The sequence below is a fragment of the Tiliqua scincoides genome, chromosome 2 (assembly GCF_035046505.1).
Source record: "Tiliqua scincoides isolate rTilSci1 chromosome 2, rTilSci1.hap2, whole genome shotgun sequence".
Lineage (NCBI taxonomy): Eukaryota > Metazoa > Chordata > Lepidosauria > Squamata > Scincidae > Tiliqua > Tiliqua scincoides.
Genome location: NC_089822.1, coordinates 245,168,102 through 245,185,834, shown reverse-complemented (window position 1 = coordinate 245,185,834; position 17,733 = coordinate 245,168,102). Strand labels below are relative to the sequence as shown.

Sequence of the window (17,733 nt, the reverse complement as noted above, 5' to 3'; positions counted from 1 at the left end):
TGGAAGCTGGTGTTCCTTTTCCATTGCCAAGCTTCTCTGTGTCTTCCTGTAAGGCCTGGTCCACCATTTTTACCTTTACCAGCTGCTGACACCACTGAATCTGAAATCTCTGTTATTAACATGGCAGTTTCTTTTGTGTTCCTGATCTTGAGGTTCCATAGGAGCCTTATGTATGTGCCTCTCTCTCTCTCTCCCCCCCCCCCGCCCCCATAGTTATATGGTTGGCAACCTTCAGTCTCGAGAGACTATGGTATAAGCCTACAGCACCCGGTATTCCCAGGTGGTCTCCCATCCAAGTACTAACCAGGCCTGACCCTGCTTAGCTTCGGAGATCAGACGAGATCGGGCACATGCAGGGTATAGCCCACCCCAAGCTAGCAGCTTACAAATGATCTTCCTTATCAATTCTCATTACAGTAAGCAGGAACAGGCCTGGTGTAGCTTCCACATGGTTTCCAGGGTGATTCAGTTCATAAACCTTGCCCTCCATGTACAGTCTTCCTCACTAGCCATTTGGTGTCACTCTTTGGGCACTGCCTTCTTGGCAGCGGCTCCTGCTGAAGCAAGGGAGTAGAGCTTTGCAGCTTGCTCAGTCCAAGTCTTTCTCATCAGGAATTGATGGAACAGGGCCTGGGGGGGGGGGTAAAGGGGGTAATTTGTACCCGGGCCCAGGGTCAGAAGGGGGGCCCAGGAGCCAAAGGAAGGAGCCCAGAAAGTTCCTGGGATCTGACATTTTCCTGTCTCACCCGAACTCGCTGCCTGTGCATGATGCTGGGGCACAACCACATGCATGCGGTGTTAACTGCTACTGCAAGCCATACATGTGGGGCTCAGGAATGCACCCATGACCCTCCTTTAACACATTGGCAATCTGGGAGGAAACTAGCCTGCCTCAGGAGCTCTTTGGCTTGTGGATCCCATAACTGTGAAGGAGTATACAGAAGCTCAGGGACCAAGCTGCGGGGCTACAGCTGCTGCAGAAGTTCATTTTAGTCCATTCTAGTGTGAGCCTAAATATGATGATGCTCATTTTCTGCAATGGATTATATATATTTTAAAGACATTAGAGAGACTTAGGAGTGTGTTTGGTTTTCCATATTACTTTATCTAGCTGCCAATGCTGCATGGTTGGGTAGACCTGGGCTCTGCATCAAGAAGCCCAATAGACCTGGGCTCCAAAGACTATTGTACCTATTAGCACCTTCCTCCTGCTCTATTTTGCCGGCCGTTCGGCCTGCCCCCATTGCCCCCTCCCCCTTTGGGAAGAGGCCCAAAAGAAACTGTACCCCGCCAATAAAATTCCTCTCATAGGCCCTGTGATGGAAGCATACTTTCCCTTGCAGGCAGTTGGCAAAAATATAGCAAAACCCAGGACATGTTGACTAATCTCTTCAGTTCAACTGAGGGGGCAATTCCTTCTGGGCAAAGGAACTCTCCATGAGCACTGGGTCCCTCGTATCCACAAAGGACCAAGCTGATTTCACAAAAGCTGACCCAGGTTGGATGACTAGCCACAATCGGAAAAAAGAACCCATTGCAGTCAGTCAAATGTATGTAATAAACAGTACATGAGCATCAGAGTGTGCAGATCTGTGGCCAGATTGTGTCTTCTGGGTAGCAACAGAAATAATGTAGCTGTGCCCTGGCAGCAGAAACATGAGGAAGTAATGGGGCAGCTGGGGGGGAGGGGAAGCATTGGGCAATAAAGGCCCAGGTAAGCCAGAGAGATATTTCTCTCTGAAACCCTGTACAGCCACTACCAGTGAATGTCAACAACATCGACTTAAATGGTCTGACTCAAAATAAGGCAGTTTCCTATAAACCAGTGATTTTCAACCTGAGTGCTGTGGCACATTGGCGTGCCGTGAAAGTTCCACAGGTGTGCAGCGGGAATTTGGAGCACAGTCGTTGAAAATAGCTGAAAAACTCTTTTAGGTTCTGTGGCTCTGTTTCTAGGGCAACTGTCTCTAATAATGAATTGTCGGTTTCTCTTCCTCTGCCAACAGCAGCCCTAGAAACCGAGCTGCAGAATCCGAAAGGGTCTCCCAGAAGCAGGAAATTACATCCCGAGAGGAGAAGACCATAGAGGTCAGTGTACCTTGAGAAGAAAAAAAACATGGAAAATTGCTGCAATATAAGGTGGGGCTTCCGTTCAAGTAAACGTGGATAGGATTGCACTGCCTGTCTACACAGCAGCATGCCGCACAGAGTTTTTGTCCTACACTTTGACAAGGACCAACAACTGTAGCTGGTGACAAATCCAAATTTTGCGGAGAGAAAATTTGCCTGGGTCATTCCGTCCCCCCCCCTTTTTCTCTGTGCATGAATCCAAGCACAGGAGCATCATTAGACTGGCATAAAAGACTGTGAACATCTTGTTTCTGCCAGGCTGGGAAAGCTGTATTAGCTTATTGTGGCCAGGACCCCTGCCAATTCAGCATCGTATCCCATAGTGTATTCGCAACACTTTTGCCCGATCTTCCTTTCTGCCCTATACTAAAATTGAGCTCCCTTTCTTTTTTCTTGCAATCCGTCAGCAATTAGGGACTCGTTAACACTCCGGCAAGACAATACCCACAGCAAATGTTTGCTCTATTAATCCACAAACCCGCCCAGTCCCGAGCTGCAAGCTCATTTAGCGGCATTTGTTTTCATAAAGCCAGAGGTATCAACGGCTCTCTCTTTTCTGCTTTTAATTAATGAAGAAAGCTTAATATGCACTTTTTTTCATCAATCTGGCATGAAAATTGCTGAATTGCTTTTGTACCATCTAGAGGAAGAGTTGAGGGCCATTAGGAGAAAATTACAATAGGCTTTCCACGCCATGGTCTACTCCTTGACTCACTAACAAAAGTTACATTTAAAATAAAATAAAAATTATCCCTCGCAAACCACAAGGCGGAGAGCATCAAAGACGTATATCAAAGTATCCCACCTAAATACATTTCACATATTATCAAAACTAAGTTGGCTTTACACACATCTACACTTTCTTGGTTGGCAACCTTCAGTCTCGAAAGACTATGGCATAAGCCTACAGCACCCGGTATTCCCAGGCGGTCTCCCATCCAAGTACTAACCAGGCCTGACCCTGCTTAGCTTCCGAGATCAGACGAGATCAGGCATGTGCAGGGTAACCTTTGCTGCTCACCCACCCACAAAAATTTGTGGCCTGCTTTTCAGACGAGGAAACTGGAGACGGGGGGTTCAGTTATTTTTAGAGGGTTAGTGTGAAACTCACCTCTTCTTGCATCTTTCACAGCTTGTAGACCCTTGTTTATGTTTTCCATAAACAACTTGCAGACCCTTGTTTATGTTTTCCAGAATGTCCTGGAATGAGTCTATATCTCAAAGCAGTATCATTCTGAGAAATATTCTGGGGGGGGGGGGGGAATAGTGGCTACCAGGGGATGGCAGGACCATTGATGAATTTTTCTCTGTACCCCCCCCCCACGCAAAAGGGGTAAGGTGATTTCAACCCATCTTTTAACTCTGAAACCTCCCCAAAGTCAGCCAAAAGTTATTTGCAGAGAAATTTCAGCCCAGTCCTAGAAAGCATTCTGTGGTCTTTCCTTAAAAATTCCTTGGGTGATTCACCTAAGGGGACGTGTCAAATTCACATTATTAGAAATCCAGTAAGTGTAACATAATTTGGTTTGAGGGCCCAATCCTATCCAATTTTCCAACGCTGGTGCAACTGTGCCAATGGGGCATGCGCTGCATCTTGTGGTGGGGCAGCAGTCACAAAGCCTTCCTTGAGGTATGGGAACATTTGTTCCCTTACCTTGGGGCTGCATTGCGGCTGCACCGGTGCTGGAAAATTGGATAGGATTGGGCCCTGGATTCTTTGTAACAGGAGCCTCTTTACTCATATATCTTATCACCAGTGGTTCCCCAACTCTTAGCTGTGGCTCCCCACAGAACTGCAACAACCAGCAAAGGGAGCCACAGAATCTTCATGAAAAACCTACCGCCCTATACAGTGTATAGAATTGCAGACCTAATGGGGAGCCACGGACAGTGGCCCAATAGGTCAAGCTGCCACTGAAAAATGTTTGAGAACAACTGACCTAACACCATCAAATAAACAATAGATACTCCATGTCATAGGGCAAATTCGTGCAATTGATTTTTCCCATCATGCAGGACTGTGTACATGGTGGTATGAGATCCCCACATAACATGGTCTTCCAAAGTGGCAAAATATATCCAGCTCTCTGGTTATCATTCACACAAGTATCATGTTGGCAACCTTCAGTCTTGAAAGACTATGGTATCGCGCTCTGAATGGTGGTTCTGGAACAGCGTCTAGTGTGGCTGAAAAGGCAGATTCAGGAGTGACAATCCCTTCCACACTGGGAGCAAGTGCAGTCTGTCCCTGGTCTTTCTCCCTGGCTATGGGCCTTCCTTCTTTGCCTCTTTGCCTCAGACTGTTGGCCAAGTGTCTCTTCAAACTGGGAAAGGCCATGCTGCACAGCCTGCCTCCAAGCGGGCCGCTCAGAGGCCAGGGTTTTCCACACAAGTATCACAGATGTAGATAGTTTCACATCTAGTTTCTTATACACATTTTTTTTAATGTTCCCAAAATTAACAACTTTTAAAAAATAAACTTGCATCCAACTAAAATGTACGGGTGGAAGAGTGACCAAACCTATGGAAATTGCTCTTTTTCAACTCTAGCTTTTCCATCAGGAATCAGGCTCTGTGAGGATAGTACGTTAGCAGTTCATGCATGAAATTGCAAAATAAAACTAAAATCTGGTGATTCTCATTCTATTTTAAGTTTGCCAGTCTCTCGGTATGCAATGCATACATTACCACATTTTAAAGAGGAAGTGAAAGGCTGGTATTAAAAACTGACTTCATCCTAAAAACATAGTTAAATGTCTCCAATTTCTCATGACATGACTAAAGATGTCATTGTGTTATTCTTATATAACACAATTTATATAGCAATATAGCAATTGCTATATCCCAATTTAGCAATTGCTAAGTATATATTGGGATATATATTGGGATATATCCCAATTGCTAGCAATTTATATCCCAAAAGGCCCGTATTTATAATAGAGGCCACAAAATCCTGAGATGCTGCATGCTGGAGGGTCTTGGAATGGATGCTGTAATCCACCAGATTCCCTCAGAATCACTGGCCTGGGAGAGATCATCCCCACCAACTCAGGACCGCCCATTGTTGAGCAACAGGGTAGATAATACACAAGCAGAATCCTTATCATTGACCTTGTCTTGGTCACCTATAACCAGGTGCACAGATTCGAAATCAGGTGAATGCTAGACAGAGAACCTGAGTGGGGAGAAGGATTCCTCCTGGCCTCCAGACCTTGCTTGCTACTGCTCATGGAAACCTGTTGGCAAAGTTGGAACTGATTAACCCCCTCATTGTCACCCAACCTGGTCCCTATCACACATGCCAGGACTAACTCCTGACTAACAGGAGTATTATTCGTTCCCCAACTTGATGTTAAGCAGCAGCATTGTATGGTCCAGAGACCAATATTCCCTAGAAGGGAATATTCCCTTACAGTATTCCCAATATTCCCTCCCTAGGGCGAGGGCCTGGAGCAACAGCGAGTGGCCAGGGATGGCTGAGGGCAAAGAACTGCCTGTGACAGCTGAGGCTCTTTACAGTGAGCCAGAGAGTGGGCTGAGCTGGAGGGAGAGGAGCTGACCCCAGGGTGGAAGCTATTTAGGGCTAGCTGCGGCCAGTGACAAGGATGGCCAGACACGCTGCTTGGGGACAAGCAGGGGTGCTGTGCAGACAACTTAGCCAAGGAGGGACAGCTTTGATGAGTGGTGGAGGACGCTGGGTGAAGTAACCCCCTCCCCATTCAATCATTTGAGGCCCCAGAACAACGCCCCAATCCCTGGGTAAAGCCACTGCTGGCAGACAACCTGCTTCTGAAGGAGACCCTTGGCCAAGGAGACTTAAAAATAAAACAAACACACTTGAACCAAAGCAAATACGGGGTATCTCAAAAATGTTCACACATTTTCATGAGCTCAAATTCGTACATAGTTCTTTGCAGAAAACCTGCAACACTGGAACATCAAAGGGAAACAAAGAAAGATGTGTGGAACCGTCCCAGTACGTGTGTTGGTGGATGTCTGCAGATACTTTAGTCAACCATGTTAGCGGTGTATGGCTGCCAATGGGGAACATTTGGAGTACTTGGTCTAATTCATTAACTAACTGATTAGCTGGATCAAGCAACTGATTCTGTGTACACCCTATGCAGGAAAAGTGTGACTTATAGCATATAACGTTTGATACTATAAAGAGTACATACATTTTCTTGAGTCATCTTGCAGAATCAAAAGAGAGGGGGCAGCCAAATCAAGACAGTCCAAGCACCTGCTGAAAGGCTTAAAATCCCTGGTGAAAAACTGGCTGGGAGAAAGTCAGGCACGCATTAAGTGGTTGGGAGTTCAGTGGGGGGGGGGGGAGGCACCACTGAGAAGGCCTTCTAGCACATTACCATCAACCTGGCTACAGAACGGGCGTAAAAAAAGCTTCCTTCCCAGATCTTAACAAACAAGTAGGCTTGTTCTTCCTATGAAAGAAGTTAGTCCTTCAGGTATTTGGATCTAGGCATAAAGGGCTTTACAATCAGAATGTTGAATCATGTTGGTAAGCAAGCTGGTAACCAGCAAAGCTGTACCAACAGAGGCAAAGCATTGCCATAAAGCCTTGCTTGGTCAAGACCAGGGCAGCTGCATCTGGAACCATCTGAAGCTTCCAAAGAGTCTTCAAGGGCAGCCCCCCCCCCCCCCAAAAAAAGACCATGTTGCAGTAATCCAATCATGAGGTGGTGAAAGCAAGGGTCACTCTGGCCAGGTTCATCTGAGCCAGAAACAGTTGAAGTTAGCACTGTGACATTGAGATTGGGGTTGTCTGGCTCCAAGAAGCTTAGTCATGGAGGACCTGACCATCCTTCTTTTAAAACAGTTATACACTGATTATAAGAATGAGAGGTTTGAATTATCCTCTTATGTATGCCGGCACGTTGTTCTCTGTGCAGGAGGGAGCCAGTGGGCCCAGAGAGGGGCTGGATCTTCCCATCAAGAATTTAAGAGAGACAAAGGATATTTCCTTTGTAAATGAAGAATGCCATTCTTTCTCAGAAATTTCATGCATGGGCATGGGGGAAATAAGTTCCCATTTACTGGATTGTAATCTGTTTTCAGGAAATGCTTACTACTCAGCTTTGCTCCTTAATCAGAGCATTTTATCTTTGTGGACTTTTCCTTATTACAGCATCATGATCCTTCCTGGCTAATACCCTATAAAGAGCCAATTAATAATAAGCCACTCTGTCGAGCCCATGCAGATAGACCCAAGTGAAGAGAGAATTAGATATACATTATCTGGAAATAATGGTCACATTTTGAGAAACAACTAAAGGGTTTTATTGACTAAACCAGTTTAACAAATGACGCTTAAGTAATTCATTGGCAAGTTGGAACAATAGCAGCGCTGGAAGCTTATTCAGTCATTTTTCTAACGGACATCACATTGAATTGGCTGTAGATTTTCAGCAGAATTAATTAATACAAACTGAAATTTTCTGGTGACTATGTTTTTACTTTAATGAAAAATTCATTAGAAATGATGACCTTAGAAAGAGTTTACAATTATGGCCATTTATTCATTTGGCTCTCTCTCGCTCTCTCTCTCTCTCTCTCTCTTTCTTTTCAAATAAACTCTTTGTGTCCATGTATAACACACTAAAAGGAAAGATGTACAGCATTGTATTTACAGCCCACTCCTAACTTGAACTGGAACAGGCAGGCCGGTGGGCCTGCACTGTATCCAGCTCAAATTTGGGGCTGTCTGAGGCTTGACTTGAGGCAAGGGGAAACTTTTCCCCTTACCTTGGGAAGAGCAGCAGCAGCCCTAGTGGATCTACTTGGATCTGTGCCACCTAAATTGCTGGCACAAATCCAAGCACCCCAGAGCTGCCCCAGGCCAGAAATGGGGCTAGGATCCGGCATACTTGGCAAGGAGCAAAGGATATCAGCAGTTTGTATCTGCCCACTATCCTCCCCTGACACACCTCCTGGCAGCCCCAAACCCCACACTGATCCTCTCTATGCCTGTCCTCCCCTTCTCTGCCAATAGTCCACCAACTCACATCCTCCAACTCCAACACCAACTCGCATCCTCCAATGTAGAGAGAGGAACAAGATTTGATTCACATTCTTCGAGATCTGAATGAATTCATAGTCATCCTGTAATTAACATTACCACAAGGGTTAACATGACCACAGTGAAACTGATTGCAAAGAGGAAGGAAAAAAAGAAGCAGGTGTGATCAGGGTGCAGGTAAGGCATTGTACAGAGGCAAGGGTTCTAATGGAGAAAGATTAATGAGGTAGGGCCCAAAGTATGGCAAAATCTACGGGGAAGAGAAGTTAGAGCTTGCACTTCTCCTCGCCCACTCAGTATAGCCCACCTTTACGACCATACTTCTACATACATCCTCACCATTTGGTGGACATCTCAAAAGATGGCCATAATTCTTGAATGCGTTCAGGATCAAATAGCTTGGCTGGAAGAATTCAGTATCGTCACTAGGGCTAACAGTAAGAACATGTCTGAGAAACGAGTACGACCAAACGGAGCCAGGCTAACGCCGATATTATTGCAAGATAACCATCCTTTCGTTCTCCAGTGTGCAAAATGAATTTAATTGCCGTTCCATTTGTGATAATGACCTACATAATTTCCAATAATTTGATGGAATTTGTCTTTCTTAATGAAAAAGGAGGGGAATTAGCAAAGATATAGGCCAGTGGGAAAAGCTCAGCTGGAAACTCTTAATTAATTATTTGACATCTGTTTAAGAGATGCAGCTAAAGAGCAGCGTATCACGCAATGAGTCGCACTCGGAATTTAGAAGGAGGAAAAATGTCAGCAGGAGAGCACGTGCACCAGGAATCACAACGTCTCTGTTCTAGAACCACCCCTAGACTTAAGGCTGCCTTCTGAATACAAGTGTGAGTTAAATACTTTTTATGGGTTTTATTACTGAATACTTAGAGCAAATTGTAACCTTTGGGGGAAAACCAAATCCTGAAATAAACATGTATGCACATGCGCTATGCACATTGTACATACACATGCACACAAGGGGGTGATACACAAAATGTTGCAGTATCCAGCTCATACTTAAAATAACTTATTTATTTGCTTTTATGGACATACAGGTGGTGAATGTATCTTTTAGTACATGCTTTTCTGCTCATTTTGTCCTCCAAATCTCTCTCTCTCTCTCTCTCTCTCCAATCCATCCCTTGGTTTTCCTCTCCCTTCTGTCCCCCCCTTTTCAGTCTCTCTTTTTCCAGTTTTCCTTCTCCTATCTTACCTTTCTCTCTGTTTTTTTTTTTTCTTTTCTAAAACTAGTTCAGTCCCTTTACCTTTGTCTATCCCTCAGGCACCAGACCAGCCTAATTCCATGCCTTGTGCAGGATGCATCCAGCCAAAGGGCACTCCTGCCGCCATCCATGGAGGGCAGCATCTGTGTGTGTGTGTGTGTGTGTGTGTGTGTGTGTGTGTCACATTTAGCCATTCAGTGGCTAGAAACAGTGACATAAGAACATAAGAAGAGCCCTGCTGGATCAGGCCAAAGTCCCATCTAGTCCGGCTTCCTGTATCTCAAATGGCCCACAAGACAATAAGACACAACCAGCGTCCTAGTGCCCTCCCTTGCATCTGGCATTCTGAGGTAACTTACTTCTAAAATCAGGCTACCTCAGAATGCCAGGGGCAGGGGGGGCACCAGGACACAGGTTGTGTGAAACTAAGTGCTCTTGATGCAGGAACATGTGTGACCTGAAGCTTCCCCTCCCCCCCCAAATGTAGAAAAACATTCTAAAACAACATTTTGAGGTAATTGTAGTGGTTCCTGCTCAGGAAAAAGGTTCAAAGAATTTTGCAGGCAGCCAAAGAATTTTGATCAGATGATCACAACATTCCTCAAGTGGGTGATATGTACTTCCCTAGGGGCTGAATCCTATCCAACTTTCCAGAGCCAAAGCAGCCACAGTGCAGCCCTGAGATACGGGAATAGTGCCTGGCCTTGTTTGAGTTCTTTTAATTATTATTAATTATTAACAGTATTTATATACCGCTTTTCAACTAAAAGTTCACAAAGCGGTTTACAGAGAACAATCAAATAACTAAATGGCTCCCTGTCCCAAAAGGGCTCACAATCTAAAAAGATGCCAAAAGAACACCAGTAGACAGCCACTAGAACAGACACTGCTGGGGTGAGATGGGCCAGTTACTCTCCCCCTGCTAAAAAAAAAAATGCTTCCTCCAAAAACCAGGAGTGATCTCCTTGCCACTTGCAGGAAAGGAAAGCAAGCAGGAGCGTGATGAAGAATGGCATCTCCCTTTAAATGCTTGCAGGTGCCAGTGATTAATAAAGCTCATAATTCCACATTATATTTACCAAGTCCTCCTTTAAACTTGTCGGCTCCCTAAATTATTTTGGCGTCTCTCCCTGGTTTGGTTTATGTTCTGTAACCGAGAGGGCTGCTGTGTGACAGATGGCACTGTGTTTGCATAACAGGTCAACAGAATACAAGTTGGCTCATCAGGGATTGAAACTTTTCAGGTGAGGATGGGGTCACCAGGGTCTTTTCTAGGTGAAGAGAATCCCTCCATCCACCGGTCTGTTCTTGCCCTCAAGGACAGGAAGCAGGAATCCCCACACTCTCATTAGGAAGAGTTAATTAGTTACTGTGGCTGGCTGCAGACTTGAACTGTGGACCAGGGTAAAACTGCCCCTTGGCACCTCATAATCAAGGTGTTTTTCACCTCCTGTGGAAGAAATAAGGAGAGGTGATCTCTAATTGGAAGGTTGACAGGAAGGAAGACGATGAGATGGCAGCTCTGTATTTACTGAAGAAAGACACAGGAACTTCTGGAACAGCTGGCTCTTGAGAAGTTTGGTTGATTGGCAACCTTCAGTCTTGAAAGACTATGGTATAAGCCTACAGTACCCAGTATTCCCAGGTGGTCTCCCATCTAACCAGGCCTGACCCTGCTTAGCTTCCAAGATCAGATGAGATCAGGCATGTGCAGGGTAACAGTTGCTGTGCTCTTGAGAAGCTCAGGTCTCTTCCCCTCACCCTCTGACTTCCACTCATGGTAACAGAAAATGTCAGAGACCAGGTACAATAGTGCCAAATTATTGAGCATCTGCTGGAAAAAATTGAGGTGAGTAGTCCTGTTAGCCTACTGCAACACAGATAACAGAGAGCCCAATCCTGCATTCTTACAGCCAGTCCTCCGCCTGCGCCGAGTGTTGCAAATGTGCCATAAGGCACCTCTGCAGCCCTCAGCGCCAGTGCTAGCTCAACGCCAGCTGGTGCTGGGCTAGTGCTGGTGGACCGCTGCTGCTCCGCCACTCCATGGCTGCCCAAACTGCCAGATGGTGGAGAGGTTGGTGGGGGTGTGGGGGGAGGTGGGGAGGAAGCATTCCAGGACAGGGGGAGGCAGGAGGAAGAGGGCAGAGAGGAGATGTGCCAGGGGAGGGAGTGGAATTGGAGTGAAGCAGGACTGGAGGAGCTCTGCTCCTCTGAATCAAGGAGTTGTCACATGACAGAATCAAGGGTTGATTCTTTAAGAGGTAACAGAGCTATTATAGCTTAAACTTCTGCAAAGCAGGATCCACTTCCCTAGATGCATGAAATGTTACAGAGAATATAGACAGACATAGGTGCCAAAAATAAAGGTAAATAGTTGGTTCAAAAGTGCATCATGTCCCCAGTTTAGCCAGATTTCTAAGGTTATGGAATATTCTGGTCATTCTGGGAAAACTGAAAGAGTGAAACCAAGAGGGTGAGACTTGATATTGTAGCAGGAGTTATAATTCTTTGCAGATACTTCACTTCAGATGTTCACCACCAAAGCTCTAATAGAAAGGAAGCCAACAATTGAGGCCAACTTTTGCCATATATGGGGATGTCCTTCTATAGCTTCCTGGAGAAGAGGGTTTAGGCAAAGTTGTCTCTAAAGAGAGAGCCTGAGATGGAGCTCAGGGGATCAGGCTGAAGGATTTCCCTTGTCTGCTGTTCTAGCTGGAGCTCAGTGACAGAGCAGTGTTTTTCACGTAAAGTCTGAGTTTAAGTACTTGGCATTTCTAGGTAGGACTGGGAAGAATCCCTGCCCCAAACCAGGGCAAGTCTTGCAATGAAACAACCTGAAATGGCAGTGTGGAGCGGCACCTTTGGACACCCTTAGAGGGCCAACAAGCCCCTACCCCATCTGTCTGCCACTGTTTCCAACCTGCCACTCTACTGGACATTCCACTTATGGTTTGCTCAGAGTAAGTCGGCAGAGGATCACAGCAGTGGCAGTCCCCTTTCCTGCGCCAATGTTGCTGGGAGGCGGAGAAGGGGGGGGAAGAAAAATTAAAACCTGCTGCAGCTTTACAAACCTTCTCCCCACCTACTTGGTGCTTAATGAAGCACAAAGTAGACAGAGAGAAATGATCTGGAGTCCACCCCACTCTTGCCTTTACTTATGAAGAGCGAACCATGCATCTTCCCTGCTCCACACTGCTTCTCTTCACAATGCGCAGGAGTACTGCATGCTGGACTCCCAGAATGCATTGCTACCATTCATTTCAAACAGAAGCAGCAAGGAGCAGGGAGGCTGCACGCTGCTTTCTTGGTAACTAAAAGGAAGGGGGACCAGGGCACACTGGTCCATTTGCTCACCCGCCCCCTTTATCCACAGGATGTGTGTGCATGCACAAAAGAGGCATTTGCGGTGGGACTCAGGAGGTATGGAGGCATGGACGTCCTCTGCCTGAAACTCCAGAGAACCGTTCCTGTTTAGCATAGACAACACTGACCTAGATAGACCAGTGATCTGACTCCATTAAAAAACAGCTCCTTATGTTCCCAATTAGCATGCCTCTGAAAACTGATGGCAAATATCCCACATGCACCCATTCTCCTTCCCCTTTACAACTGCGCTATTTCTATAAGTAGGACTGAAGCAGCCCCTTTTACACACCCTGTGACTGAGGTCAAGCAACCATGGGCAGCATGGTTTCAAGTAAGATGCTGTCGCTCCCACTGAAACCAAACCGACCTTATACCTAATAAATCAAAGCTGGCTTTCATATCATAACAATGTCCCATTTCCATAATTTGTTTAATTTGCATAATAATTGGCCTGAGACAAACTTGCAACATTTGTTACGTCCAAATTGAAAAATTCGGGGTTTGGAATGGGTATCCATCGTGGCTCTTGCTTGAATTAAGCAGAAGATCTGGATAATTCCACAAATTTACCTCCGCCCGGAGGTTGGGGGGGGGAGGACATGAATTTGCTAATTAAAGAAGAAATGCCTGGAACAGGGTGTCCTTTCAAGCAACAAGGTCAGCAAATGTTTGATTAATCTGTGCAATTTGTGAAGCCACACCTTCCTTTCCACAAAGGGTATTTGTTCACTCATTATCCTAGGGACGCCTGTCGGTTCTTCAACGGGAAAGTCTCACCAGTCTTTTTGGGTGAGACTGGCTCACAAACTTCCATGTTTTCACTGCAAAAAAAGTCTGCTTCGGGGCTACAGAGGTTAGCATTTTGCAGCCATCTGGATGCTGGCGCTTAGCTTCCTCCCCACCTCCTCAGTAAATCTAACCCTGGAATATTAAAGGGTGCTAAATAAATTGGACAAAGAGGTGTTTGGGGAGTTGAAAGTGGCAGACATGTTGCCATGAATGAGCAATTAGATGCTCGCAAACTGGCTTATCACAAATTACATGCCTCCCGTATCTATTACTGTAATGACCTTGAGAGTTTACTCATACCCTCCCTTAACCTAATGAACATGCTAAGTATAATCAATTAGGTCTGCAATTAACATTCTAATTTGTCTAACAAACTCGTCTTGGCTTTCAGACATTTCTTAACAAAGGCTGCTATCGCAATGGGAGAAAATAAATATTAATTTTCTGTAGTCTCTTTAGTTCTTCACTGAGACTATGGCTAATTTATTAAGGCTTTCTCTCTCTCTCTCTCTCTCGTGTGTGTGTGTGTGTGTGTGTGTGTGTGTAAGAACATAAGAACAGCCCCACTGGATCAGGCCACAGGCCCATCTAGTCCAGCTTCCTGTATCTCACAGCGGCTCATCTTGTCCTTCCACTGTGTCCTTTTTGAGATGTGGTGACCAGAACTGGACACAGTACTCCAGGTGTGGCCTTACCATCGATTTGTATGATGGCATTATAATATTAGCCGTTTTGTTCTCAATAACTTTTCTAATGATCCCAAGCATAGCATCAGCCTTCTTCACTGCCGCTGCACATTGGGTCGACACTTTTATCAACCTGTCCACCACCACCCCAAGATCTCTCTCCTGATATGTCACAGACAGCTCAGAACCCATTAGCCTATATGTGAAGTTTTGATTTTTTGCCCCAATGTGCATTACTTTACACTTACTTACATTGAAAAGCATCTGCCATTTTGCTGCCCATTCTGCCAGTTTGGAGAGATTCTTCTGGAGCTCCTCCCAATCATGTCTAGTCTTCACCACTCGGAAAAGTTTGGTGTTGTATGCAAACTTAGCCACCTCACTGCTCACCCCTATATCCAGGTCATTTATGAAGAGGTTGAAGAGCACCAGTCCCAAGACAGATCCTTGGGGCACACTGTTTTTCACTTCTCTCCATTGTGAAAATTGCCCATTGACACCCACTCTCTGTTTCCTGGTCTTCAACCAGTTCTCAATCCAGGAGAGGACCCGCCCTCTAATTTCCTGACTGTGGAGTTTTTTCAGTAGCCTTTGGTGAGGGACTGTGTCAAACGCCTTCTGAAAGTCCAGATATATAATGTCCATGGGTTCTCCTGCATCCACATGCCTGTTGACCTTTTCAAAGAATTCTAAAAGGTTTGTGAGGCAAGACTTACCCTTACAGAAGCCATGCTGATTCTCCCTCAGCAAGGCCTGTTCGTCTATGTGTTTTGAGATTCTATCTTTGATGAGGCATTCCACCATCTTACCCGGTACAGATGTTAGGCTGACTGGCCTATAGTTTCCCAGGTCCCCCTCTCTCCCTTTTTAAAGATTGGTATGACATTTGCTATCCTCCAATCCTCTGGCACCGTGGTCGTTTTGAGGGACAAGTTGCATATTTTAGTCAAGAGATCAGCAACTTCATTCTTTAATTCCTTAATAACTCTTGGGTGGATGCCATCAGGGCCCAGTGACTTATTGATCTTTAATTTATCAATGAGGTCTGAAACACCTTCTCTTTCAATCTCTATCTAGTTTTTATTAATTAATTAATTTAATTAATTAGTTTTGGTTTTAATTAATTTTATTAATTCCTTGGTCAGGAGGGGCCGTTCGGGCAGTGATATTTGCCCGAGGTCTTCTGCCGTGAAGACAGATGCAAAGAACTCATTTAATTTCTCTGCCATCTCTAAGTCTCCTTTTAGCTCCCCTTTACCTCCCTCACCATCCAGAGGGCCAAGCGCTTCTCTGGCGGGTTTCCTGCTTCTAACATATTTGAAGAAGCTTTTATTATTTTCTTTAATGTTGCTGGCCATGCATTCCTCATAGTCTCTCTTGGCCTCCCGTATCACCTTCTTACATTTCTTTTGCCACATTTTATGTTCCTTTTTATTCTCCTCATTAGGGCAAAACTTCCATTTATGGAAGGAAGCTTCCTTGCCCTTTACGGCCTCTCTAATTTGGTTCGTTAGCCAGGCGGGCACCCTCCTGGACTTAGTCGAGCCCTTCTTCCTTTGCGGTATACTCTTCCGTTGGGCCTCTATAACTGTTGTTTTAAGCAGCCTCTGTGCACTCTGGAGAGATTGGACTCTTTTTACCTTTCCTTTCAACCTCCTTCTAACCAGCCTCCTCATTTGAGGGAAGTCCGCTCATCGGAAGTCAAGGGTTTTTGTTAAAGATTTGCCCAGTATTCTTCCCCTGAAGTGCATGTTGAAACGGATCGCAGCATGATCACTGTTCCCCAACGGCTCAGTAACACTGACATCTCTAACCAGGTCCTGAGTACCACACAATATTAAATCCAGAGTCACCTGTCCTCTGGTGGGCTCCATGACTAGCTGCTCTAAGGCACAGTCATTTAACATGTCAAGAAATCTGGTCTGCTCTTCGTGACCAGAACACAAATTGACCCAGTCAATATGAGGATAATTGAAGTCCCCCATGATTACAACCCTGTCCCTTCTTGTCACCTCCCTGCTCTGTATCCTCATTTCAAGGTCCCCTTCCGATTTCTGGTCTGGAGGACAGTACGCCCCCAGTATTACATCGCGTCTCAGGCCCAGTAATTTAACCCACAGAGATTCTATGGTGGAGTCGGACCCTCCTTCAATCTCTACTTTGCTGGATTCTATCCCTTCCTTAATGTAAATGGCGTTTACGATTTAAGGATTAAAGGTTTAAGTCCTCCTCCTCTTCACAACTCAGAAAGTCCTTCCTCTCCTTCTCCGAAAACACAGAGGTCCACTTGCCTTCTCCCTCTCTTTGCACCAAGGCTAAACTCGCAGTGCCTTACCTGGCACTTTGTTCCTAAGGTGCTTGGTTTCCCAGAGGCCACGCGTGCTTCTGCAGAGATATATATAAACTTTTAGCAAAATTTAGACAAGTTTCAGTACTGAATGTCAAGGGATAATTGCAACAGTTAGTGGCAATTTATCATTTCCCAATTGGGTTTTTCAAGCTGTCATTGGATCCCTATGGAAATGCGTCTGTCTGTTCCGTTGTACAATTACCACAATTACAACATCGAGAATTTAACTTCCTTTAAAAAAAATGGAATTATTTATATGATTGGTGAACCTATATTTCTTAGGAGTTTCTAAATTTAGATAAGGTATTCAGCCATCAACTTCAGACCCACCACAAAAACATATACTTCTAAGCATTTGGACCAAATCTAGAATATATGTAAAACAACTGAAACTGCATTCTAAAGTTCTACCAGCAAACCAGATTCGACTGCACTTTTGAGCATGTAGTAAGATTGAGACCTATACTACTATATATTATTGCATAGTACACATTAGCAATGGTCTGTGAATGGTCTGTGATAGCAATGGTCTATCCATGGCCAGTACTTACGGGTTACTTTTGGTGCAGCGGGGTCTTTGGGAGTCCAATAACAACTTTCATTTTATGTCTTTGAGCAGTCCTGTTCCCACCTCTCTATACTATAGCACCAGTTACTTAATTAAAAAGTGGTTTACAAGATGGCATGGTGGGTGGAAGTCCAAAGCCATCTTGCGCACTCAGAACCAGTTGCTTAGTCATTTGGATCCAGCCCTAGTCCACTCTGCAAGCCCTTGTAGGCCCATTTGCCTCCCTTCCTGTCAGTTCACATTTGAATAAGATTTTCTCCTTTTATGCCAGCAACACTTCCATGTTGATGAGTACTAGAAGAGCAGCTAGTAGAAGCTGCTATATTCAATATATGGCAAAAAAAAGTATAATGTGCTTACATAGTTATGGTATTAGGATTGAAAGTGAGAAATGTGGCAGGCAGAAAGGTGGCATATTCAGGACATTGATGCAATGACACCACTTCCTAGTGTCATCACTGACACTGACGTGATGACATCACTTCCTGGTCCAAAATTTTGCCAGCCTGGGTCAGAATGGTTCAGCAACAGGTGAGGTGCGACAGTGGAAGGAGGCCATAAATGCACTTCAGTTCTGT

At 45.1% G+C, this 17,733-nt stretch overlaps 1 protein-coding gene and 2 pseudogenes across 13 annotated transcripts in view; all 3 read right to left on the bottom strand.

The window, feature by feature from the left end:
• Nucleotides 1-17,733, bottom strand: part of FHIT (fragile histidine triad diadenosine triphosphatase) — a 1,225,929-nt gene that overhangs the window by 209,931 nt on the left and 998,265 nt on the right. The gene's annotated exons all lie outside the window — the stretch shown is intronic.
• LOC136642315 (5S ribosomal RNA) lies at nucleotides 256-375 on the bottom strand (annotated as a pseudogene).
• LOC136643164 (5S ribosomal RNA) lies at nucleotides 3,032-3,151 on the bottom strand (annotated as a pseudogene).